A 27,986-nucleotide genomic window follows, 5' to 3' on the forward strand; every position below is an offset into this window, starting at 1 on the left:
TTAAGGCCCCCTTTCACGGGATCGACTCTTTAATTAATGACTACAAGCAAGAATTGGGAAACTTTTTGGCTCCACCAGACTCAGGACAGCACGAAGTACGCATATCCCTAGCCCAGGACTGTAAACAGACCGACGCCCCTTTCTTTCCCACTACCTTCTAGGAACTGCCTAGCTTCAGCCCTTTGCACCAATTTCTGTCCAACACTTCTCCCTAGGTCTTTCTTCCCCTACACTCAGAGCTCCTGTCCCGAGCCCCTTGTCGGTTAGCTATACGCTGTAGTTTTTGGAGTCGCATTCAAGGTCGCTTGCTTTACTGTAACAATTTATGTCACCTTTCAATACAGGTTTGAGAAAACCCCCCAGCCAAAACTTGTTACTAGTGTGTAAATACCATTCATCTGACTTGGTCTGGGTTTCCACACCCAAGCTTCAGTGTCTCGGTAGGGTGATTTCCCCCCTCCCCCCAAAGAAAGCTGGTGCCCCTAGTCAATATCTATTCATTTGCACTTCTGAGATAACCCCCCTCTGTCTGTTGGTCTGTCCTCCTCTTCTTCCACCCTCCTCCACTACTCCCCCTCTTTCTCGGTTCTTTGCAAAAACCCACTCTGACTTTTCGGGGATGGGAGCGGGGAGACAAGCTGGGCTGTGCGGGCGAGGGGGGCTTCGCAGATAGTTGATATTCCGAGTCCAGCCGCTCTCCGCGTTCCCATTCTCTAAGCTCAGCCGGGGGGAAGTGTCGCCCCAGGCCAAACATATGCTTCTTTCCAGCGCGCTAATCCACCTTCAGCGTGGAGGCGTAATTGCTCGAGTGTCCATGGATTCTCTGCGCTTTGTCCCTCGCTGGCTCCCATCAGCCCTGGCACACGCCATTTCAATCAAATCTTTTCAGAAAACTGTCTCCTTTTATCAAGTCGCAGCCCGTGCGAACGACGGGAGCATTTAACAAAACACCCTGCGTGTTCTGCCGGCCTCCCTTGGCCCTGAGCAGGGAGCTGCGATTAGAGCAACAACTTTCCAGAGTTCGGTGGTGGGGAGGAAGGGATGGGGATGGGGGTGGGGGGTGGGGGAGGGAGGGAGGGACCAATGGGGAGGGGAAAGGGAGGGAGAGAGGGAGAGGGAAGAGGAAGGGAGGGAGGGAGGAAGAAAGATAGGGAGGGAGGGAGGGAGGGGGGGAGGGAGGGAGGGAGAGAGAGAGAGAGAGAGAGAGAGAGAGAGAGAGAGAGAATATGAAGCAGAATGAATCAGAATCAGCAGGCCAGACTCAAAGCGAGTCTCTTTGAAGGCCCTGGTGTCAGGTGTACTGGAAAGAGAAGGTCAAAGGTTGCATTCAAAGCACAAAACATGTTTCATCTCAGTTATTTGTTTATTTTTTTCCCTTGAAATCCCAGAAAGGAATTGCTTCTGTGGGAAGTGTTTGGCTAGCCCAGTGGGATGAAAAAGGCCAACAGAAGCTAGTTCAGCAAAGTGGGCTGCCGGTGAGGAGAGGGGCCCTGCAGGAAGGACATCACTGGTGGGCTCTGCCTCTGAAAACTGAGACCCAAAGTTCCCGAGGCTGATTTCCATGTACATATCACATCTCTTCTGTTGCCAGGGACAGATGCCAGTAAAAGTTGTACGAGGCCTTTTCTACCTGATGGGTACTCCCTTCTGATAAATGGGAATGCTCACACATTCTCTAGTCAATGTTTTAACTGCATTCCCAGTTTCCTGAAGAAAAAAAAAAAAGGAGGCTATGACAGATTGAAAAGAACTTTAGGAAAAACCCCTAGAAGCAGATTAAAAATTAATTTTTTTGTGCTAGAGGGGAAAAACAGAAAGCAAATGTGCAAAAAGAAGCACGAGGTTTTGTATAGCAATTATTATGCAAATACATACAGGCAGAAGCCATTGTTAGGAGAAAGCATCCATGTTGCTTGTTTATAAGAAGAGAACATAGGGTAAAAGAACAGATCTCAAATCCCAAATCACCCCACATCGAGACCAGCTCTCATGGCTTGAACAGTTTTCTCTCTGCAACATTTTATTCCTGGTAACAAAGAGGAAGAAGACAGTACTCATGAGTGTGCCCCCTCCCCCCATTCTACAGATGTAGAATTTCAGCATGTCTTTAAGTCATGAAACTCCACAGAGCTGGGGGGGGGGGGCGCAACTCACAACTCTCCTGAGTGTGCACTCTTAGATTGAAGTACTTGATCTGGTAAGGTCTTCTTAGCTGCCTTGATCTTCAGCTTCAACCCACTGGACTATTTACTAAGTTTGACAAAGCTATTCGTGGGCATCCGAATAGATCAGACAGTTGATCCACGACGATGCCCAGGTAAGTATTTTGGAGCCAATTTTCATAACCACGCTTTAGTACTTGTTTGGAAACACTTTTCTTAAGCCCCTTAAAATGTTCAGGCTTTGGAATGGGAAGTGAAGCATTGAAGGGAAGACAGTCGATTCCCCCAGGACCTAGAAAATGGGACGTACTCTTTGCTCGACGGCATTAAATTTGTCAGTAGTTTTCAGCAAGGAAAGGATAATTTCTCTGGACATCCCAACCAGGAAGATTATCTGGAGGATGATTTTGAAATTCATATTCATTTGTTAGCCCACTGCCCCTCTTTTATGTCTACACCTCTATGGTCAGTGGTGTGAATTCAGGAAAAAAAAAAAAAAAAAAAAAAAAAAAAAAAAAAAAAAAAAAAAAACCACTAAGAATCTTGGGAACGAGTTCAGTGTGAACCACCAGGATAACAAGGGCTGGGATCTCAGGCTTTTGCTGCTAGGCCTGGTTTGACTTTCTCCTCTCTTTTCCTCATGACATATAATCAGATAGGTTCAACTTCTTGGATCAACTGGAATGAGGTGGGCTTGGGGGAAGATTCCACAGTTAGGAAACAATGCTTTGGGGAGAATTTCTAACCAATCCTAGGACCCCCGTGAAAGCTTTAAGGAGAAGAGACTAGCGGACAGTTTAGATCAGGGAAGCCTGAAATGAAATCGAGCTCCTCAATGGCAAGGTCGTTTTGAGAGGAGTCCTACCTTCTTAAATGCACAAGGGTCACGACCTCAACCACCCCCACCCCCACTACCACTTTCTAACTCTCTGTTTTACAGACAAGCTGTGTCCTGCTGGTTGAGCTCAGGGAGACCAGAGGCAGGGAATGCTGGGAATGGTACTCTCTTAAAATCCCCAGAAGCCCCTGTGCTTCTCAGTGACTGAGTACAAGAGGGAAATATCACCTGGTTGCAACTCTGAGGGCCTTTTGCTCCTAACCAAAGGTAGCTCAAGCAGGGGCAGACTGGGAAAAATGTACCAGTGGGAATCCTGGGTGCCTTAAAAATTATAACCCTTCTAATACCTTCTAGCCCAGGTTCCAGCCCTTAGTTATGGGTGTCATAAGGGTGACAGTCAAGTCGGCGAGTAACTGTGAGGTGTTGCTTGGGGAAAAGAAGTTAGGAAGTTTGAGGGTGCTCTTTAGAGGGGAGGAATGTGGAAGGAAAAAAGAGTTCAGATAACTCTTCTGCGCCCACTCCCCAATGCGACCCCCCCCCCCAGCATGTTGGCTGAACTTAGTGTTTCTTTGTATTGCTGAGGAAACCTTAAGAACCTTCCATAGGCTTAGGTTTTAACCACAACCTTGACTGAATCTGGTTTATGAAAACCAGACTTCTCCAAGAGCCGGGTCTTCTGGCAGCAATTAGTCTGACTTTTCTTTAACAAAATTCTTTGTAATGCCATTCAGAAAACCAGTTGGTAGGAGTTTGTGGTACGGGGTGTGTGTGTGTGTGTGTGTGTGTGTGTGTGTGTGTGTGTGTTGGGGGTGAATATGGAAAGGGTAGATGGAGTGGGGGGGTGGCCTTAGAGAAGGCCAATTTGTATGATTTGGTGGAAAAAATTCACAGTGTTAGCACATTAGGCTGGGGGAGCTGTGAAATATTTAATTAGTGCCCTGGCTGGAATCCTATTAAAACGGCTTCTATTTTAGAAAAAGCCTGTTTGTCTCTTTTCTATGTGCAAAGTAAGGGACAGCGTTGTCCTTCTTCCTTGCCACCAGATGATTTCAAATATTTTTGCCAAGGTAGTGTGAGATCCGGGCTACATGAAGAGAGTGAACGGAAGGCCCTACGAGTGGTGTCCAGGAAGAATTCTGCAGGCACGTGGGCGGAGTGACAGCGAGCAACTTGGGGTAGGGAATCCTGAGTCTCTTCATCAGGACCAACGTCAGCTTCTCTCTTCCTGACTGGTGAGTGCTTGCTTCAGCACAGCTCTAGGTACCCTTCCCCCTACACGTGTTTGAAAACCCAAGCCCACAACACAGTCACACTGACAACAAACAAGAGATCCATTCATGGGCTCTACCACCTTCTCCGGGTTGGTTATGCAAATACTAAATTGAATCAACTGGCTAGAACGTTCAGCCCGTTGCTGAAATATGATAGAAAAAAAAAGTTGAGTATTCCAAGGAAATTGATTCCAACAGTTCATTTTCAGTCTTCCAGTCGGTATGGGTGTCTGCGTGTCTGACGGTGGAGGGGCACAAATAAATCTTGTTGGGGTTGAGGCTGCCATTCTGCAAAGCTGCGGGCAGTTTGGGAGACCCGCCCCCTCCCTTTGCTCCCGGGGAGATAAGAATTCAAGCCATTTCGCTGGCGACGCGCAACACTACGGGGCGGCTCATCCCTCAGGCAGAGGACTTCCCTCTGAACCCTTCTGGCTCGACTTTCGCTGACTGCAGGGCAGGAGGTCTGCCCGGCCAATTTAATTGAGAGTCCACTTCAGGCTTGAATGCAGCTAGCTCCTGCCTCCAATCTTGCCCCAAGGAGGAGGGATGGTGGAGACGAACCTCGAGCCCGCTGGGAACACTCTCTCCCTTTTCCTTCAGACCCCAGGCACAGGGACATCCTTTAGCTTGTGCGGAGCAGTCTTGATTAGGAAAATCAGAATATTCTTTCTGTTTTCTAGGCCTCGGAGACTTCGATTTCTCAAATTTGTGCCTCAGTTTCCCTATTTCAGAGATCAAAGGAAAAATTTTCTCCAAGAGGTGACCAGGGCTATGCTTGTTTCTCGGTCCATTACGGTCCAGGCTGGCGGGAGGAGAGGTGCACCAGCCAGGGCTCGGGAGTCCAAGCCTTGTCGCCCAGCTAGGGACACTCCCCTCCCCACAGAGTCCCAGGCACCTAATCGCTACCCAGAACAACCCGGGAGCGCCGCAACATCGGCGGCGGCTTCCCACCACCAAAGTCTCGATCCCAAGCATTGGGGGGCGGGGGGGGGGATTCAATCTTTCTGCAACGCAATACATCATTCCAATAAGAATGACTTCACTTTAATAAAGATTTAATACGCTAAATCTGTCTTTGTCGCTGATTGATGGTTCTTTGTCCTGAAGCCGATTTGGGTTTTACTGATCAGGAATTCCGAGGGCAAAGCTGCAATTCAGACTGTTGTTACTTTTGATAATAACACTCACAGGAGAAGAAAACGCCTCCGCGTGCGCATAGCCATTCACACGCGCTCATGTGCTTGGCGCCTTGTCTTTGGGATCCGGGTACCGGCATCTAGAAAGCTCTCTAGCTGACTTCCCGGGCCGTGGGGGAAGGGAGCTGGAGTAGGGAAGGGGATGGTAGGGGAGGGGAAAGGAGGGGAGGGCACGGGAGGGGTAGGACCTGGAGCGCCGCGTCTGTCGGAGAACCATTTGCTCTGAATCACAAATTTTCACGGCTTAGAAAGAAAAGGTAGAGCTAATGTCTGGCTCAATTAATAAACATGGTAATTTCACACCCGGAGAAGGACATAATTTCATCCGAGCGCTATCGGCGCCATCACAAAGGGTCAGGGCGCAGCTGCGGCGAACCCGGGTCATTACGGAGTCGCCGTGCAGCTCCCGCGCCCCGGCCCAGCGCGCGCCTTCGGGCGACGAATGGCTGCGGGCGAGGCCGGGGCTTTCCCCGATAAAGGACTTACCCACCGTGCGGGGAATGGGGTGGCTTTCAGAGCACCAGTAATCAGCTCGCAGACGTAGTGCCCGTCACATCCCCCGCCCTGCGTACTTTTTTTTTTTTTTTAAATAAAAGATGACTTGAGCTAGCACCCTCTGTCCATAGCCTCCGTCTCCAGTCTTTTTCTGAGAAAACCACAACTACCGTAAAGAACGTACGCAATACACCCATTTTTATTTCCGAGAGGTTCCTTTTAATGCGCTGGCCACAGACGCCTATTGTATCTGGAAATTTGAAGACAGTTGTCGTTGATAAATTTCTGATGTCAAGATATTGGGTCCAGGAGCTGGGAGACAAGATATTAGCTTCAACCTCATAATCTTTTAATCACATTACACTTTAAGTGAGCGCGAGTGATTTCACCCATCAGTGATTTATTTAAGCATTTGGGGCACAATTACTCGTGTCCTACACGAATACCCACTGGAGCACGGTTGGTTAAAAAAGAAACTCTGAGCTTGAGGAAGCCTGACCATCTTCACGATGTGCCCCGTCTCAGAATCAAAATTCAGGCGTAATCAGGACCCGCAGGGCTCTTCTCAAAGCAATGGGTCCCAAAGGCAAATCTACCCCGATCCACAAGGGAGGGGACGTTCCCGCTTTTCTGGATTTAGATTTTAAAAGCAGATCTTCAAAGCTAAAATAAATGCCCATTAAATAGCCTCATGCAAATGGAATAGAATAGGGCAGCAAAACCACACAAAGCCCATCTCAAATAAAACAGACCCATGATGAATGACAACCCGGATGCTGGGATGTTTGGAAAAATTATAGTTGTCCAGTTTCCCAGGTGTCTGAATTATTGAAGAGCGATGTGCATATTTCAACGAGAGAAGGTGACTGAGGTTAGGGACCAGTGGTTGGCGTCAGGAAAGCCACGGAATGATATATTTGGGGTTGGGGAGACTCCCCAGCGAAGAATTTCTAACGCATTCTTCTCTGGGCCGTCTAGGAGACAGCGTTACCCTGACAGCTGTAGGACAAATGGGTAGAGAAAATGGATCGTTTTCTGCGGCCGGGACCTCTCGTTTCCGGCCGGGGTCGGCAGGTCCTTCTTCTGGGATGACCGCTAGGTCAGCAAGGCCAGGCACGGATGGACCGGGGGCAGCGCAGAGTCGGGCGAGCACACGGGTATTACCCAGCTCAACAGAGCACTGAACTTCCTCCCTGCGGCCCTGTTGGGGACCTGGGGCATCTGCTAGTGAGGTCCTTCAGTTCTGGGTTCCTGGGAACAAGCTCCTGGCAGCTGCTTTTTGTCCATGTCTTTTCCTAACCTAAGGGTGAGGCAACCTAACAAGGCAGGAGGGGTCGCCTCCACCGGTGGAGAACACGAGGCTGGCATGCGGGGGGGGGGGGGGGAAGATAACAGGTACACTGCGAGCATCTCTAGGAAGTAAACAGGAATTCCTAGTATCCAAGCAAGAACATCCTAACCTCCCCTCCTCCCTAATCTCCCCTACCCCATCCCTGTTTCAGTGGAAATATTTCGAAAAAGAAAAGAGACTTCTTGCACTCAGTTGCTTGAGTTAGGGTGTTTGGCCAACATATCGGGAGCAGTGAGTTCGAATCCTTGAGCCACACAAACTGAACATGATCATGTATGCCTAGTAAGCCTAGCACTACAGAGCTGTGGTTGGGGGGTTGTCAGTTTAAAGTTGTCATAGGCAACATACAGAGTTTCGGGTCAGTCTGTGATACATGTCTCAAAAATAGAAGGGGTGGGGGGGGGGAGAAAAAATAAAAAGAAAAGGAAGGATCTATCGGGATTCCATACTCAAAGTTAGTGATCAGGTTTGATGGCCTCTTATCAGTGACCCGGACTCTCCCCATTTTGGTGAGTTTTAGCCTGGGGAGAAGCCCAGGAGTTGGATCCCAACCCCAAACTTGATTCCACCTTGCTGTTTCAGTCAAGCTCGGTGGATTCGCAACAGTGATGACAAAGAGTAATTACATATTAGGAAACAAAACAATCATTACACCACCCTGTCCACACACAAGGCCGCAGAGCACAGTCGCCCAGCTGGAAACAGCTAAGCCCCAGGCGGCCCGGGGGTGACTCAGCAAATCCTAAGAGCATGGAGTCCGGGTCTACACAGACCTCTTCCCAGGACAGCTGGAAGATGCTTTGGGGCCTGTCCTGGTCACCTGCAGCCTTGAAAGTTTCCCTTAATATCATCTGATTTCAGAGCTGTCTGTCTGAACCCAATGCTACTAGGATTAAATAACCATCTTTCTTTTCTCTTCTCTTCTTTTCCCTTTCTTTCCTTTCTCTTTTTTTTGGGGGGCTTTTGCTTTCTTGTCAAGGAGGACACACAGATTCTTGGACTAGAGGACAGGAGTCTCTTTGCATGTCAGTGTTTCCTAGCACCTGTCACCCAGTTCCTTAGTGACTTTACCATGCCTTTAGGCACTGGCATCTTGGGGTTCTGAAGGCATATTTCCTTCCTCCTGGGGGTTTGGAAGTGGATCTTTCTACAAAGGATTGTCCCTTTAACCACTCACTGTCTGATCCACCAACCCCAATTTCCTTGGACCAGCAGTGGGGGTGGGAAAAAACCTACTCCCCACTTTTTGAAGACCAAGGTTTAGAGGTGCTCTTGTCTATAGGGGCTGAAGAGGAAGTGCCATTTGGGGGACTGTACAGTGGAGGTGTACACTCCAGCCAAAACCTACCTATCTCCATTAGTACTTTGTGTGCACACACCACAACAGGACTATATATACAACTGAAAAGACAGAGCCAGGGCCTCTCTTCCAGGTCCTGGAAGCCTGGCTTCCTAGGGGTTGGGGCGCTCCTTCAAGTTCAGATGGCTTGAATCCTTTTAGGCCCCCAGATCCTTGCCAAGGTCGCCACAGATAGTAACTACAAGCTGCCCTCCGCCAGGCCCTATTACAAAAGAGTCAGATTTGGCCAAGGAGGTTTGGAAGGGTGCATACCCAGGGTACACTCTGGGGAGGCTTAAAAGCCCGCAGTGTGTGTGGGGGGAAACCTACCCTCCCGCTAGCATGCCCTCTATAGGGCTCCAGAGACCCAGTTGTGTGTGAACAGCTCTCCCTTCACCCACTCCAGGGCTAAAAGAAGGACAAAGGACCTACAAAAAAAGAAAAAAAATTACAACAAAATATCAGCTTGACCCCCCCCCCCAACCAAAGAACACTGTTTAATGAGGTGGAAAATTCTTCCACACAAATTGCTTTTTCTACTACTTTATGAGAGTTCATAAATGTTAATGAAATCCAGTTACCAAAAAGTAACCATACATCATTGCCTCTGAAGGGAGGCAGAGGAAGGAAGGTGCCGCTTAACACACACACATAATTAAAGCAGCAGCTGCAACAATGGTGTTTGTTGCCCCTGACCAGGTGGCAGAGCAGAGGCCCAGGGCTCTGTTGTAGCTCATCAAGGTTGGCCACTGCCTGTCTTCTTCACTGGGCAGCCTAACTGGCAGGTGCAACAACAACAACAACAACAACAACAACAGCAGCAGCAGCAGCAGCAGCAGCAGCAGCAGCAGCAACAACAACATCATCAACAACCAACCAACCAAAAATCTAGAGGTGCAGAAGGCGGTAGATCAGAAGTAAAACAACACTCTGTAATGTCCTTTGCTTCTTTACGGTTTGATACAGACAGCTTGTCATAGACACAAGGTTCATCAGATGCGGTGGGGAGAAAGAAGCCCTCCAGCTTAGAGGAAGAAGATGGCCAAGCTCATTGTGCAGAAGCTCAGAACATGAGCTCCCAGCAGGTGAATTCCTCTCAACCCCCTCCCCTTCCCTGGGATTGCACTCAGGGCCTATTGGATACCAAGCAGCTTTACCAGTGACCTACCTTGGGCGAGTGTTGACAAAGTGAAGGACAGAGAGACAAAAAGCAGGGACAATCTGCTTGATAACATTCGAAGGTGAGACTGGGAATCTCAAGCACTCAGTCTGTGTAGGACTCAACAAATGTGTTTGATCATAAGGTTACAGTAAGCAAATTCAACATTAGTATCCTGTCCGTCTGCTTCTGGGACAGGGTCTCATCCAATCCAGTCTCCCATTAAACTTGATAAGTAGGGGAAACTGGCCTTGAACTCCTGATCCTCTTAACTCTACCTCCTAAGTGCTGGAGTTACAGGCATGTGGCACCACACCCAGCTCTCTTTTCCCTTTGAGAGCTGCAGAAATCAAAAGCCATTTTGATTTTGCACAGATTAATGTTCCATGCAGTCTAGATTCAAGTACTAATGCTAATAACTGTTTATTTATTTGCTTATTTGTTGTTTTTGAGGCAGGGTCTGATTGTGTATTCCTGGCTGGCCTAACACTCTCTATGCAGACCAAGTTAGCCTGGAACCACTATGTAGACCAGACTGGTCTGCAACTCACAGATACCTCCTGCCCAGACATTTAATTTCATTTATTTTTAACGTCAGCTTATGAAGTGATGGATTTTATTTGTTTGTTTCCTTTATTCCTTCCTTCTTCCTGCCTTCTTATTTTTTTGGTTTTGTCTTGTTTTGTTCTTGTTTGGTTTGTTTGCTTGTTTTGAGGCAGAGTTTTACTAGGTGACTCCATCTGGTTTGGAACTTGCTGTGTAGATCAGGCTAGCCTGGAACTCACAGAGATCCAACTTTTCCTCTGTCTCTTGAGTAAGGCTAAATACCTACAACACTACATCCAGTACATTTTGGTATGTTCGCACGCATGCGCGCGCGCGCACACACACACACACACACACACACACAGAGTTACACTTTGGTCTTGTTCATTCCCCTCCTGTAGTCCCCTCCCCCACTAGTCCCTTCTCCCTTCTTCTTGCTGGTTCTTGGTTCTTTTTTACCTCACAAATGGCCTTCCCTTCCCTTCCACTGTCCTGTCACCACACATATTTGTATTTCACTAGCCCCCCTCCTCATATGTTTCAGGCCATCACCTTTTCAGCCACTGTAACCTGTGCCTCAAGAGCCAAAACTCCAGCCATCTTTGAAGAGAACTTGTACTGCTCCCCTACCCCTCTCTGCCACAGAGTGACACCCCAGACTCTTGTTTTTTTTATTGAAAGAGATTCATCGTCTTAGGCACTTGTGGGGGAACTCAAATCTCTGTGACAGGAGTCTGGAAAAGTCCATTGTCATAGACATCTTAGCTTTCCTAACTGGAGTGTACACAGTGTGGTGAAGCTAGAACTGCAACCACTCATGAGATGTTTGCCCACTCTGCGACCATGTGGCAGTTCACACACTCCTTCTTGAGTGTTCTTTCCTATCTCAGGCTTCTCAACACCTAGTCTGCAGCAGCCACAGCTGAACAGACTGAATTTCCACTGAGTATCTCTTTGGGGTGCAGAAGGTAAGGGACCGGATGAGAAGGGAGTCTAAAGATGCTCCTGGCTAAATGCAGGCAACATTTGTTAGGAGGCGGTGAGTCTTTTCTGCATCTTGTGGGGTCTTAGGTTTGGCAGGACTGGTTGAGCCCACTGCCCACCTCTACAGTCTTTCTTGGGGTTACCCTCCCTTTTAATTGCGGGGTGCTCTGTTCTGCCTTGCCCAGGCCATTAGCCCTGCAGTTGTCTGTGCTTTTGGTCCAGGCATTACAGTGAGAAAGGTTAAGTGTTCATTTTTGTGCGGAAATTTGCAATGTTCCTTTTGAGACGACATAATTACTACTTCCCACATCGTTTTGTGTCTGGTGGAGGAATGGCCACAAAGACATCAAACACACACTGGGTCTCTGTGACCGCCTTCTGCACCTGCCATCCTTCAAAAAGTGGGCGAAACCTGTGGGCTTTGAAACTCTTTACTGTCTTTGCTTACTGGTTACTTGTCTGGGGCAACACCTGGAGGAGCCTTTAATGTTTGAAACTCTCCTTAATCAAGAATAAAGAGGCAGGTCTACCAGGACACTGGATTTCCTCAACCATCAGTTTTTGTACTTTATTTTGTCGCCTGTTTATGCATTTATTCAAACTGAAATTCCATTGTTAGTGATTTAAAAAAAAAAAATCTCACTGAGAAGTTTCCAGGTTTTGTGTGTGTGTGTGTGTTGGGGGAGGGGCACAGCAAAAGAACAGTAGGGGGGAGCCCCTATAATGTTTTAAACATCAAAAAAGGAGTTAGTCATTTTGATATGTGGAATCAGGGTAGGAAATGTGTTCCCAATTGGGATGATGCTACCCTCAAAGGGGCAAAAATCATCTCTCGGGGAACAAAATAATCTCAGCTCTTACAATGAATATTTGTGGTCCTTCATGCTCAACCTTAACCGACAACATCACATTTCTTTTGATTTAATTTCGCTTGTTAGATTTTTAAATTGAATTTATTTTCTTCTCCTTGGAGGAGGCGATAATGAAATAAAGGTTTAATAAGCCATTGGGCCAACTGGAAGACTTGACTTAAGGGTTCTGGTTCTTACGTTTAAGGTTATCAGTACCATGAGTGCAGCACACTGGTGGAATACTTGGGTGAAGCAAAGGTTCAATCCCCAGCACCAGGGGATAAAAGCGCAGCTGTTAAGGGGGATGGCTCAGCGGCTAAGGGCCCTGGCTGTTCTTCCAGAGGACGCAGATGCAATTCCCAGCAACCGCATGGCAGCTCACAACTGTCTGTAACTCCAGCTCCAAGGGTTCTTCTGATCAGCTCAGGCTTCAGGTATGCTTTCAATCGCATACATACATGAAGGCAAAACAATCATGTATATTAAATAGGTTTGTTTATTTCTTTAAAGTCGCGGTGGTGTGCCTGGAGAGATGACTCAGTGATTAAGAGCATTTGCTGCTCTGGTAGAGTACCTGGGTCCAATGCCCAGCACACATGGATGACTTACAACTATCTACAACTCCACTTCCAAGGGGTCCTAAGCTTTCTTCTGACTTCGTTAGACACCAGGCATGCATTAGTACACATACATATGTACAAACACACACACACACACACACACACACACACACACACACACACACACACAGAGAGAGAGAATACATTCATACACATTAATTTCATTTTAAAAATTAAAGAAAGGAAGGAAGGAGGGAAGGAAGGAAGAAAAGGCAGTCCAGGGGTGGTAGGGTGCTCCTTTAATATCAGTTCTCAGGAGGAGGCAGAAGCAGGCAGTTCTCTGTGAGTTTCAGGCCAGTCTGGTTGCTATCTCCAAAAATGTGACAGAATTTTACTAATGCAAAACACCTTATGCTGTGTGTGTTCTGGCACATGCCTTTAATTCCAGCACTCAGGGGGTAGAAGCAGGAGGATCTCTGAGCTCAAAGTCGGGCTGGTCTACACAGTGAGTTCCAGGAAAAGTCAGGGGGCGGTATAGAGACACCTTGTCTTGAAAAAACAACAAATAATAGAAATTTAATAAAAGAAAGAAAAGAAAAAATAAGGAAAGAAAGAGAGAAAAGAAAGAAAGAAAGAAAGAAAGGAAAAAAAATCAAGCAAATCCAAAAAAAAAAAAAAACCCAAAACAAAACAAAACCACAAGGAAGGAAGAAGACAGCCTTGGCTGAGAGCTGGAGTTCTGTGGCAGGATGAGGATGCATGCTTAGTGCACAGGAGGTGCTGGGTTTAATTACTAAGACTTCCTCAAAATATCCCAGATCCGTATCTTGGTACAGACACTGCCACCCGAATATCTAATAAAACAGCCAAGTAAATTCTCACATATTCCTGTAGCTTCTTCAGAAGTAGGTTAGCTCTGGGGAGGCCTAAAAAGCCACCTTTTGGCCTCAGTTGCTAGACTGAGCCTTGGTACCTGGAGATGGTCAGGACTTCCAGCAAACGAATTCTCCTGTTACCACTTAACAGACAGACGGATGTCGAATGGGCAAGCGGCCTCCCCTTCCATTCACACGGAGGTTATGGGATCAGATTTTAATATACAGAGAAAGCAATAAGCCTCCTTCCAAGACTGCCCGTAATTTGTTCTTTTGATTTGGAGTTTTTAATCCTTCGGTCCAGCTGTAATTATCTCTTCTACATCTTGCCCAAAGCTTAACCTAAGAAATCGCTGAGCCCAGGATTTGGGAGTTGCGGAGACAGCTTGGGAGGAATTTTTCACTGTATAAAGACTTAAGTGATGGAACAGAAGACAAATTTGGAAAGTGTACTAAAAGCTGGACTCTAACAATCAAGAAAGCAGAAATAATGGTAATTACTGAATAATGGGGGAAAGATGGCCCGAGGGAGACGAGCAAAAAAAAAAAAAAAAAACCTGATCTCAGAAGTCACTTTACCCGAAGTGGCCCCATTTACAAAGAGTAATAACAACTCCTGTTTCTCCTTCACTAAAGTTTAAAAAATAAAAAGCCACCCACAAAGACAGCCCAAGTAGTTCTAAGAAGTGTCTGAAGGAGGCCATGAACCTGGTAGGCTGTGTGAACGGAAAACCTGCCAACCAAGTACAAAGCAGGGCCGGCTGGAGTTAGTGATGTCTCAAAGTAAGGCCACAGGCTGAAAAAAATAGCCAACCCAGATTACCACTTTCTGGAATAGCATTTCAGTCCACACAGGTCATAAGGCTGCAGCGGGGGCCATGAGGAGATATAAGCCGTTATGTAGAAAGTCTTCTCGAGTGAAGTGACTGCTTGTCCAGTTACATACCGCAGTCACACAGACAGGGACACAAAAGCCATTTGTTAATGCTGTAGACAAGGCAGTGAGGGAGGCATGAGAAGGTTGATCCACATTCCTCAGCCAGTGTAACAAACAATTCTTCCCATTCACTCCGTATTAGTACTGACTGTTTTATTGTAGTCCTGTTATTGTGGCTGTTGCTCCCTTAATGACACCATTCCCAAAGTTTAAAAGTTGACTACTAACATTTGCTTCACTGTAGATCCCAGCGCTGTTGCTAGCAGGAGAGAGAGAGAGAGAGAGAGAGAGAGAGAGAGAGAGACAGAGAGACAGACAGAGAGAGACAGAGAGAGACAGAGAGAGACAGAGAGAGACAGAGAGAGAGACAGAGAGAGACAGAGAGAGAGACAGAGAGAGACAGAGAGAGAGAGAAACAGAGAGAAACAGAGAGAGAGACAGAGAGAGACAGAGAGAGATAGGGAGAGAGACAGAGAGAGAGAGACAGAGAGGGAGAGACAGAGAGAGAGACAGAGAGAGACAGAGAGAGAGACAGAGAGAAACAGAGAAAGAGACAGAGAGACATAGGGAGAGAGACACAGAGAGAGAGAGAGACAGAGAGGGAGACAGAGAGACAAAAAGAGACACAGAGAGATAGAGAGACAGAGACAGAAACAGACACACACAGACACACAAAGACATGCATAAAGAGAGGCAGAGACAGAGAAACAGAGAGACACAGAGACACAAAGAGAGACAGAGAGAGGCAGAGAGACAGAGAAAGAGACACAGAGAGATAGAGACACAGAGAGATAGACAGAGACAGAGACACACAAAGACTAGAGACAGAGAAGGGCAGAGAGACATGGAAAGACAGAGACGGACAGAGAAAAGAAGAGAGATAGAAACAGAGAGAAAGGGAGGGAAGAAGGGGTACTGGATTAAAAAAAGATTTATTTATTTTAATTTTTTGTGTATGGCAGTTTTGCTTGTACAAATGTATGTGTACCATGTGCATGCTTGGTGTCTTAAGGAGGCCAGAAAAGACTGCCTGGTCCCTGGAATCAAAATTACAGACAACTGTGACCTCAGGCCCCAACCCCTCACACTGTGCAAAACCAGCAAGTGCTCTGAACCATTGGGCCAAGACACTCGGTTTTAAACTTCCAAATATTCAAAGGTTTGCACTATATCACAAACTGCTTCTGAGTAAATAGTTCTCAATGTGGAGTAAAGACAGACCTGCTTGAAGCTGGCTGAGGTCTAGGAGAAAGATGAGTGATCTGAAAGCTGACAAGCAGGCAGTGTTCTACTGTTGTCAAGCCACTTACTATGGGTGTGCCTCCATTGTCCTCATCTGTAACATGGGCATAATTATATATAGACTGAGTCTCCTAGACATCTCAGCTGAATGAGATGAAATGATCTATGGTAAGGCTACGAAGGGCCTTGAAAACCCAAGGTACAGTCTGCTTGAAGGTGACCTAATACAGAGATTTCCTTCCTGATAGCCCCATATCTCCTTTTTCTGCCCTTGCTCCAGTCTATACTGGCTTTAAGTAGAACATTTTCTGTGGCATACAATTGTATTCCTGAGCACAAGTCAATTATACCAACCACTTTCCTGCAGCTCCCTTTTTCTCTCACACTTCTTCAGCTGGCTTCTGAGACCGGCTTTGTCCTCACCTAAACTCTTTTCTGGATTTTTGTCCCACAGAATTACTCCATAGGCCACAGGCTAATGTCATGTCTTTGATGCATCAAGAACTTACAGGGTTCCCTCCTGGTCTTGCTCAGACTAGAATCTCATGATTCTCATCAAAAAAATTAAATTTTTTTTTTCGTAACAGGGTTTCTCCATGTAGCCCTGGCTGTCCTGGAACTCAGTCTGTAGACCAGGCTGGCCTCGAACTCAGAAATCCGCCTGCCTCTGCCTCCCAAGTGCTGGGATTAAAGGCGTGCACCACCACCACCTGGTGATCAAAGAAATTTCAAAATAATATTCTCTCTCTCTCTCTTTCTCTCTCTCTCTCCTTCTTCCTTCTTCCCTCCCTCCCTCCCTCTCTCCCTCCCTCCCTCTCTCCTTCCCTCCCTCCCTTCCTCCCTCCCTCTCTCTCCTTCCTTCCTTCCTCCCCGCCTCTCTTTCTTCCCTTTATTTCTGTGTTTTTGAGACATGCTTTCTCTGTGTAGCCCTGGCTGCCCTGGAATTCACTCTATCAACTGGGCTGGCCTCGAACTCAAAGATTTACCTGCCTCTGCCTCCCGAATGCTGGCATTAAAAGCATGTGCTCCTACCCCTTGGCTTCTAACTATATTCTTATCCATTAAGTTCATGTCTTGTAGCATCTTTCTTTTGCAGGGTTGGGGCTGTAACTTGGGCCTCCACACATGCTCTAGAAGAGTCCTACCCCTGAGCCACACCCCAGCTGTCATAAGCGTCTTTAGCGCCTCCTCCACCAGCCTGTTTGTCTCTCCATTTCACTTCTATTGCATGTGTCCTGTAACTTTATTCCCCATTGCTTTAATTTTGTTTAAAACCTCCTGCCACAAGCCGGGGAGCATTATCAGCATTTGTTGATGGCTTATATCTTTATCACAGAGTTACTCAATGCAGCGCCACGTGTGCTCCAGGTACAATGCCACCCTGCTTAACGTTAGCACAGACACTAACTGTTCATGTCTGTTTCCTTTAACTGATGATAAGTTTACTGAGCGCAGAAGGGCTTTGTTTCTATCTCTGCTGTGCACGGTGATTGGCAGAATCTAGCACATCATAACAACAGAAGGTGCTAGGTAAAGCTGGTGTGGTGGTGCATGTCTTTAATTCCAATGCTTGAGAGGCAGAGAGAGAGGCAGAGAGAGAGGCAGAGAGGCAGAGAGAGGCGGAGGCGGAGGCAGAAAGTGCACCTCTGTAAATTCAAGGACTACTTAGTTTAAATAGAAAGCTCCAGGTTAGCCAGGAATACATAGTGAGACTGTGCCTCTCTCTCTCTCTCTCTCTCTCTCTCTCTCTCTCTCTCTCTCTCTCTCTCTCTCTGTGTGTGTGTGGTGTATGTATACACATGTATGACCACACATATATGTGGTCAAACAGATTTTATTATACAGTGCTGGGGATGAGTGTGTCTAGTTTATGCCAGATATGTGCTCTGTCCTGAATTACACACGCTGCAGCAATCAGTACAGTGAGTAAAAGTTTCCCCGTTTTCTGTTGAAAAACATTAAACAAAAGTCATCAGGTAAGATTTATCAGCAGGCACATTTAGAGAAGACATTTTCATGCATGGGTGGACAGACAGTTGAATGGATGGACAGATGGATGGCTGACTAAATAGAAACTTATTTCTTTATGTATCAAACTGGCTCCAAGTTTTCAGTTCCATAGAATCTTGTGTTGTTTGCTCTGTGTCTGTGTGTGTGTGTGTGTGTGTGTGTGTGTGTGAGAGAGAGAGAGAGAGAGAGAGAGAGAGAGAGAGAGAGAATGAAGGAGAGAGGGAGGGTGAGGGAGGGAGGGAGAGAGAGTGAGAGAGAAGAGGGAGGGAGCAGGAAGGAGGGAGGGAGGAGGAGGGAGGGAGAGAGAAACAGAGAGAGAAGGAGGGAGGGAGGGAGGAGGGAAGGAGGGAGGGAGAAAGAAGAAAGGAGGGAGAGAGAGTGAAGGAGAGGGAGGGAGGGAGAGAGGGAGGGAGAGAGAGCGAGAGAGAGAGAGAGAGAGAGAAAGAGAGAGAGAGAGAGAGAGAGAGAGAGAGAGAGAGAGAATTCAGACTGGCCTTAGACCTGTGCAGTCATCTTGCCACAGCCTCCTGAGGGCTGGGATTCCAGGCATGCACCCCCACACTGTCAGTAGATCTTTTCAATAGAAGGGCACACATTGAGGTCTTTCATCAACTGGGTGTGGAATTTCCAGGCTAGAATCTCTGTAAGAGGAAGACGCTTCTGTCAGCCTTCCCCCAGATCCTAAGTTGTTGCCCAGATCCTAAGTTGTTGCTAACACACAACTAAACTGCCTTTTCAATGTAACAAACCATTCCTCCAGGATGTCACCATGGAAGGAAGCATCAGCTGCTGTGTGCCACTGAAATTTCCCAAGGCTTTCTGGGTGAATGAGTGTCATCAGAATTAATGATGGAGCAATTAGGTTTTATTGGGTAATTAATAAATGCTGACAAGGAGGATCCTAGATGCTACTTCTGTGCCCCTTTCTTGGATTTGTAAAAGAAGAATACAAACCCAAAAGGAATGAAGCTTTGAGTCAATGTGTTATCAGGACTCTGGGAGAGGGTGAGGCGGGGGTTTCCTGATGACTGTATTGAAGTAATGAAAACCTTAAAACGACTGAAGGCTTGTGTAAGCATGCATGCACTTCCCTTGTGTGGAGACATGGGTGTGTGTGTACACGTATTTTAAACTGTATTTTAGTATTCTGGGAAAGAAACACACAAACAAAAATATGCCCTACCTTAGCAAAATTAAGCAAGTACAGACAAAATTCTGCTTTCTCTTTATTGAAAATAGCTTCTTTTCTCATACAGTATCCTGTGCTGGCTAGTTTTATGTCAGCTTGACACAAGCTAGACTCGTCAGAGAGAAGGAAGCCTCACTTGAAAAAGTGCCTTTGGAAGATTGGGTTGTACACAAGCCTGTAGGGCATTTTCTTAATTAGTGACTGATGGGACAGGGCCCAGCCCATTATGGGTGGTGCTATTCTTGGGCTGGTGGTCCTGGTTTCTATAAGGGAGCAGGCTGAGCAAGCCAGTAAGCAGCATCCCTCCATGGCCTCTGCATCAGCTCCTGCCTCCAGGTTCCTGTCCTGCTTGAGTTCCAATCCTAACTTTTTTCAGTGACGTGTATGACCTGGAAGTGTAAGCTGAATAAACCCTTTCCTCCCCAACTTGCTCTTTGGTCATGGTGATCTCATTGCAGCAATAGAAACCCTAACTAAGACAATATATAACCATAGGAAAGAAAACTGAGAAATTTCTCCCTACTGTTTGTGATGGTTGCATAGTGCCTGGGACATTTGGAAGGCAAAAATGTAATGAAGTCCTCAGGATGCCATCTTCTGTGGGAAGTGGGTTGTTGAAGATTTATTTTTTAAATTTGGGGTCATACTGGGGAGAAGAGGACCTTAAAGTATCTTCATCAAAAGGAACCTGGCAAGAGAACAACTGGGGAGATGTTACATGAGGGCAGGAAGAGAGAATAGAGTAATATTCAGAACTTAGGGAATGCTGGCTACAAGTCACAAAGTTTTAACAGGATCAGTGCCCTGCTAAGCCCTTGATTGTGGATTTGGAGATGCTCAACCTAAAAGAGGGCACATTGCCGTTGTTTTGAGTGTCTCATTTGTGGTCCTAGATTATCATCCTTCTGCCATTGAGTTCTCTCTCTCTCGAAGTAAACGATGTCAATATTTATGACAGTAAATACTTTTTTATAATTTAAAATCAATGTGCTTGACTTTTATTTTCTGTTTTAATTATTTTTTATTACATTTATTTAGGTATGTACGTGAGTGTCTGTCTGTCTGTCTGTCTGTCTGTCTGTCTGTCTGTCACACATGGTCCATGTGTGAAGGTCAGAAAACAGCTTGTGGGAACCAGTTCTCTACCACATGGATTCCAGGGATCAAACTCAGGTTGTGAGGCATGACGGTGGGCACCTTTACCTGCTACGCCATCTTGTTGGGCTGTGCTTGGCTTATGAATATATAATATATTTGCATGACTCCCAAGTAAACATCTACAGAGCAATAGACAACAAAAAGTCTCTCAGCCCATTCATTTCCCATCTGTTTTGGTTACTTTTCTATTGTCATAACGAAACACCATGACCATGGCTACTCATAGAAGGAAGGGTTTATTCGGGCTTAAAGTTCTAGAAGGGTGACTCCATCACTGTCACCATCATGGCAGGGAAGAGAGGCAAGCAGAAAGGCATGGCAGCTGGGACAGGAAGCTGAGGGCTCACATCTTATGTATTTATTTATTTTATTTAGACAGAGTCTCTCTCTATAGCTCTGGATATCCTAGAGTTCACTATGTAGACCAGACTTGCCTGGAACGTGCAGAGGTCTGCTTGCTTCTACCTTCTTAGCTCCCACCACGCGCCACAAGAGCTCCTGTCTTAAACCACAAGCACAAAACAGAGAGAATAAACTCCAAGTGGCTTGAGCCTTTAAACTCTCAAAACCTGCCTCCTGTGAAGAAGGCCATACCTTTTAAACCTAGTCAACAGCACCATGAACTGGGGACCAAGTATTCAAAGACCAGAGACTACGGGGAGACAATTCCTTCAAAAACTTGTATGATCTTACATAATCTTGACTCAATACTGTGGTCATTGATGCCATTGGTTAATTTATATATATTATACATTTTTATCCTTTCACCCATTCTTCTTCTTCTTATCTCCCCCATCCCCGTGAGTAGTGTTTCTGCCTCATTGTTAAGGAGAGAGGAAGCTTGTGGCTTCTTTAAGGTCACCCTCTACCTCTCTCAGTGTCAGAATGCTGTACTTCTTAGCACTAAGTTATAGGAGAAATATGTCAGCCAAGGCTAGGAGTGTCAGAGCCTCCCACCTTGCAAAGTATGCATTCATGGAAATTGGGGTAGCCTGAGATAGCAAGCTTTTGAACCCCAAGATGTTCTTCTAGGCTGGTAGTGAAGGGCATGTGAACAGAATGGCCTTCTATATCTCCACTGTCTCTTTGATGCTGCACAGCCAGGTGATGCTCAGAATGATGGGTGTCCAGGTTCTAGACAGCCCTCTGAGGCTCTCTGCTCCCACAGCTGCAGTGCAGCATGAGGTTAATTAAAAGTGTGACTTTCAGAGTCATGAATTCTTGTTATCAGCTGGAGGTTTGGCCCATACATTAAGCCTCTCTGCATTTCAGATTTGTTCTTTAAAAAGCAAAGATCATGTTGAGAAACACAGGTGATTATTAGTTAGGTGTGAATGCTCTGATTGGTACCCTAATATTGAGATGGTGATGGGAGAGGCTGGGGATGTGGCTCAGTGGTAAAAGCCCTGCTTAGCATGCACAGGTCCTGGCTTGGGTTCCCATCCTGGGTAAGGGGAGGGAGCGGAAGGGAAGCTGTGAAGATGGATGTAAGATTAGAGCTGCTAGGCCAGGAAACTTAGCAACATAGGAGGATGAAAATTTGGGTTTAGGCTGGACCAAGGAGACTTCTAATTTTGTTTTAGTGCCTTAAGAATGCTAAGCACATACTCTCTGGCTATGCAATACTCATCTCTCTCTCGCCCCTTCTGCAAGTGGGTTCATGTGACCTCCTTCAACAGAGGCTGGAGGGGACTAAGGATACATACAAGAAAATACATGAGCCAAGGGGAATTCAATGTTCATTTTGACCTCAATTAACTTTACAAAACATATACGAAATTATATGCAAATAAGTACCAATTATTTTCCATCAGGATCTTGTGTCATTTTGACATCTAAGTGTTTCTAGGTCCCTTGTTCTTTAACATTTAATGGTCCCTACATTGAACCATCACCCTTGATCAGTTTTCTCCCATTGGTCTTCCCTGCCAGCACTGCCTACTGCAGAGCAGCGATTCTCATGTTTATTCCTTGTTCAGACCCTAACCACCCTTGCACGATTCCTCATGGCCCAGAATTGATAACAATAGCACTTTCATAAATTAGTAAACTTGCTGCCTTTTAATATCACATCAGCAACAGAACTAGGAGCTGTGGAATTCACAATGGACGTTCTTGGTGATTTCAAGGAGTCTCTGGGTTTTCAAGTCCAGCTCCTTGTTAAAGCTGGGTGGAACTGGAGTTTACCCTTCAGAAAAGCATATATTAAAGCTCTCTGTGGGCTAGATTCAAGGCCAGATCTCTCTTAATGTAACATTAGAAAAATTCAATCATGACAAAAAACTACAATGGCACAAACTGCACCCATTTATCTATTCATTGAATAACCGTTCAGCTGAATGTCAACCAGGTTTCTTAGGAAAGATAGCTATATTCAGGAAGAGATACTTACACATCTGATAGACATGGTATCTAGGTAATATATTAATAAAATGAGAATGCTATTCTAAATGAGCACTCGACATTAGCAAAGTCATAGTCTCTATTTGATTGTAGGGTCATAGTTAACATCTTTGGTCTATAGGCTTAAGGTCAGAGAGGCACTTTGATGTCAAGTTTATGTCTCAAGTGAGAGCACTCATGAATGAAGTAGAAGAAATGCTAGGTTCAGAAGCTGAGCCAAGAAGCCTACTTCTTGTGCACACTTGTAGTCCTAGCATGTGGGAGGTTGAGGCAGGAGGATTAGGAGTTTAGAGGCAGCCTGTGTTACAAATTCAGATTGTATCTATAAAATCAAAACAGAGCAGAAAGGAATGAAGGAAAAAAAAACAGAACATTGACTCTCCTATGTATAACAATGTGGGTGGAGTCAGCTAGGTGAATTTTCTAAAAAATGTTTTATAAGTTCATTGAGGTAAAATGAACATTAAATCCAACCCCCCTCTGGCCTATGCATTTTTATTATGTATATCTTCAGTTCACTCTGGCCTCTCTTAAAGAAGGTTGCATTAATGCCTTCACAGTAGTTAAAAGGGGAGCTGGGGTGTAGCTCAGTAGGAGAGTGTGTTTAGGATTTGTGGGCCCTCAGTTTAATATTCAACGTGAAAATGCATATTGTAAACTTAGGGGTGTGTGTAGCAGTGGAGCACACTCTTAGCGTGCACACACACATACACACACATACACTTGCTCACTTCTACACACCTATATCTACATACCTACATAAACACCCACAACTCCCCACACCTACAAACCTACACACACATACACACCTATCCTACACACACACACACATACACCTTCACACCTATACACACACACCTACATACTCCCACACCTATACATCTACAAACACACACACACAAATATACCCCCACACACCTACATATACACACACACACACACACACACACACACACACACACACACAGGCTGCCCCCAGCTATTGGTTTAGATGAGGCGGCTTCATTTACATCAAAGGACTGTCTACTCACAGGAAGTAAATATTTTTGAGGAAGTTAACCTGAGTTTGATTCTAATCCAGCTTCTATTTTTCCATCAACACCTCAAAAGGGTAAAAGAGAGTTTATCAAAACCTTATATAGTCAAGCTACTAATGTTGAAAACAGTCTTTGGCTTTGATACCCTCAATCCTCTCTTGGATATTTGCAGTGAATTTTTTACTGACCTGGGTAACTTCTTCTCTTCTTTATGTTCTCAAGGTATTTCCCTTATACTTATTCCTCCAGAATTTTGTCAGTGTATGATGTCAAATTCATTAATCTAACATCTTCAGGAGTTCTTTTTCAACACTTCAACAAACACTCTATTGGATAGGTAATAAAGAAGAAAGGTTTGTTTTGTCCTACAGGATTTACCTCATGGTTATCCTTTGAGCACATAGCAGGACTTCATTGTAGGAATGTAGGGTGGAACAAGTGCCCCGCCCCCTTACCTCAGCTATGGCCAGAAAGTAAAATGAAGTCTAGAGTCTTACTATCCTCTTCAAGGGTGTGTCCCCAGTAACCTCAAACACTCTGTTAGGTTCCAGCATTTAAGAGGCACTTAGTGGGTTGGCAGTGGTGTGCATCTTTAATCCCAGCACTCAGGAGGTAGAGGCAGGTGGTTCTATGAGTTTGAGGCCAGCCTGGTCTACAGAATGAGTTCCAAGACAGCCAGGACTCAAAATCCTTACACCCCCACCAACACCTACACATGCCCCCAACACCTACATACCTACACCCACACAGAGACCCCTACACACCTACACACTCATGTCTCAAAACAAACTAAAATGAAACAAATGCAAGCCCTCAGATTCATTATCCTTGGTCTCCTGAGGGCTGGGGTTACAGGCGCGCACCACCAAATTTGCCTTAGCTGTCAGCTTCATAAAGCCCCAGACTACATTCTGATAGACCTTCAGAATCATGTTTGATTTCCTTGGTGGTTACTACTTGTCCTGGGACTGGGTTCTGCCTTCTGCAGCCAGGGAAGATTTCTGGTGCTAGACACTTGATTTGCATTTATGAAGCAAAACCCCACAGGTCTCCCTAATCTTTCTTGTTTTCCTTGTGAGAGTGGGTTTTGATCATAAATGCCAATCTTTATGGTGTCGTGACAGTAGTACCTATTTCAGGAAACTATCGGGTAGGGAGATTTCTGGATATACAATAAATCTTTTATTTTATTTTATTTTTTTATTTTGTTTTTTTGGGTTTTTTGCTTGTTTTTGTTGTTGTTTTTTTTTTTTGTTTTTCGTTTTTTTTTCTTTTTTTTTTTGTTTTTTTTTCTTTTCTTTTGTTTTTTTTTTTTTTTTTGACAGGGTTTGTCTGTGTAGCCTGGGCTGTCCTGGAACTCACTCTGTAGACCAGGCTGGCCTCGAATTCAGAAATCCGCCTGTCTCTGCCTCCCAAATGCTGGAATTAAAGGCATTCGCCACCACTGCCCGGCTTTTTTTTTTTTTTTTTTTTTTTTTTTTTTGCCAATATTCTTGACACAAAAAACTCTAGAAAAATGAGGTCAAGAAACCAGTAAATCAAATCAGATTTCATTTAGTGTGAATATTAACTATGGAAACAACAGGGATTTTCTGGCGTTGCTGTTTTGTATTCTAAAAGTTGTCAAGCCTTTGGTATGCAGGGAGGTAACAAAAAACACAGACACAACCATAAGCCATGATAACCTCCTGCCAGGAAAGCAAATCACAAATCTCAAGGAAGACTTTCTATTCTGTCCTGGATCTTCACGTTTTTCTCATAGGCTCTGAAGAACAATGCCTTTTCAAGAGTGTTGCTATGTGACTAAGTACCACAGGAGAAACTAAATGGTAGACATTATTCCCCCTGTGAGTCAGAAATGAGGTGAATCACACCCCCTAGAACCTGTTGGAGGAGTTTGGGATCCTGGTGGAAGAACAGCTCAGAGACTTGGGAAACAGAGGAAGATGACAAGACCCACTTTCCTACCTCAGGCTGAGGACATTCAGGATGTTTCAACTCCCACTGGCTTCTGGGAAATGTCTCCTTTCTTTATCCCTTCTTCTGTCAGGTGCTTGAGTGAACCTATGTACCAGGTAGGTGCAGGTAACACATGGGGCTTTGACTGAAGCCCACCAAGGTAAGAACCTTCCAGAAGTCCCTTGGTTTGATGTGTTCTTTCCTTTCCTTTTTGTCTGTGCACACTAGGCTCATCTTTGAAGACATCCCTATACCATAATTTCTCTGCAGCTTTATCTCTGTGACTAGTTGTGAGGGGTCCTCTCCGCTTTGCTCTTTGTTGTATCTTCTGCAGCCAGGGAAGGTTTCTGGTGCTGGAGACTTGATTTGCATTCATGTCACTTGTTTATTTTTTCCTGTCATAAGACATGAATGAGTTAGTGAATTGAGGTATTCTTCATACATGCTTGGCTTTCCTATCCTAGTTGGATTTCAAACTCTCTTTTTTGTCATCTTGTGATGCTGGGGATCGAACCCATGGTCTGTACATACTTGGCAAGAACCGAGCTATTTCACCAGCTGGAAATTCCAGTTCTTGATGATCTGCTGTAGACAATTCCCTCCCCCCTCCCCCATCTCATAAACACTTAGCTGAAGACTCTAAATTTTTTAAGAAATATTTTATTTTCATGTGGATTAACATGTATGTATGTGTATCTGTGTGTATATATGCAACATGAATGCAAGTGACTGTTTTTAGCCACTGATCCATGTTGCCAATCTTGGCTACTTTTCATTCTAAGATAAGGTCTCACTACATTTCCAGGATAGCCTTGAACTCACTCTGTAGCCCCAACAGGCCTTGAATGGTTGATTCTCCTACCTTGCCCCCCCCCCCCAAGTAACTGAGATTATAGACCTGTGCCCCCAGGCCCAGGAGATTATTGTTATTTAAATTGTACCTATTTATGGGGTGCAAATGTAGTGTATAAGGATCAAATCACACTCACTCATTAGCATTTCTTTTTTTTTTTTTTTTTTGGTTTTCGAGACAGGGTTTCTCTGTATAGCCTTTGGCTGTGTCCTGGAACTCACTCGGTAGACCAGGCTGGCCTCGAACTCAGAAATCCGTCCATTTTCTTAAATGTCAAAATTTTTCATGTATTGCCATGTGGCTTGAACCCAGGCTCTCGAATATCCCAGGCTGATGTTCTATCAGCGAACTACATCCCAGTCCTCAGTTTTTGATTCTATGTAATGGTGTATGTGTTCGTGAGGTACAATGGGCTATTTCAATAAGTGATGCCTGCGACCCCTTGGCTAGACCATTGTTCCCAGTTATGTCACCAAACACTAGTCTGAATGTTGCACTGCAGGTGCTTTGTAGATGCAGGTGACACGTGAGTCAGTGCAGAAGAACTTTATATAATTAAATAAAGGCTCCAAGAACAAACTCCGAGGTCTCCTGGGGAAGTAGAAATTTACTTGCAGAGGAGAGCAGCAACTTCTGCCTGTGTTTCCAGCTGAGGCTGGCCTGTCATATGCATTGCAGGCTTTATGGCACACACAATGGCAGGCAGCCATTCTTTAAAACACATTTATCTATGGCTGGGGAGCTGGCCCAGTGGGTGAGAGCATTTGCTGGGCAAACGTGAGGGCCTAAGCTCAAATCCTGAGGACCTGTGTTAAAGCTATATATACCCAGGTCCTGTAGCCCTGGTGCTGTGGGAGACAGGGACAGGAGCATTGCTGGGTCTTGCTGGTTGCCAGCCTAGTTTCAAGTTCAGTGAGGAGCTCTATCTCAAGGGAATAAGGTGGAGAGCAATTGACCAGGATAGTTGCTGTTCTTCTCTGCTCTCTCTACTGCCATGCCCATGTATATACCACACACACACACACACACACACACACACACACACACACACACACACACCTATTGACATCTAAATATATCTATTTCAATAGATTCTAATTCTGACTGATAGATCAGGGTTGAGGTCCATGTTTGAACCCTGGCTCTAAGTCCTGACTCCCATAATTCCTATTTACATGACTAAACGTTTTTGCGAAAGATCTCAGTCTTTACCCCTGTGAAATGGGAGAATAATTGTAAGTCCCTTCTAAGGCTTCAGAAAGGATGAAATGAGCTAGTGTACTGAAAGCATTCAATAAACTGCCTGGCTTGGGCTAAGGAGCAGAGGTGGGTCCCTGCTACCTTTAGCATGTGTGTTTCATGCCACGATTTACTTGAGGCATGGAGGAAATGTGGGCCCCTTGCTATGCTAACTCAAGCTTTTCTTGGGGGGTGGGCAAAGTATCATGTCTGTTCTCATCCCGCCATTCTCCAGCTGCCACTGGAACAACCACAGGCTTGTTGTGCACCTTCTGGTGAGCCACGGGAGTGGGTCACCCACAGGAGGGGGAGTGGTTCTCGGAACGTCCTGG

Source organism: Arvicanthis niloticus, chromosome 8 (genome assembly GCF_011762505.2).
Source record: "Arvicanthis niloticus isolate mArvNil1 chromosome 8, mArvNil1.pat.X, whole genome shotgun sequence".
Classification (NCBI taxonomy): domain Eukaryota; kingdom Metazoa; phylum Chordata; class Mammalia; order Rodentia; family Muridae; genus Arvicanthis; species Arvicanthis niloticus.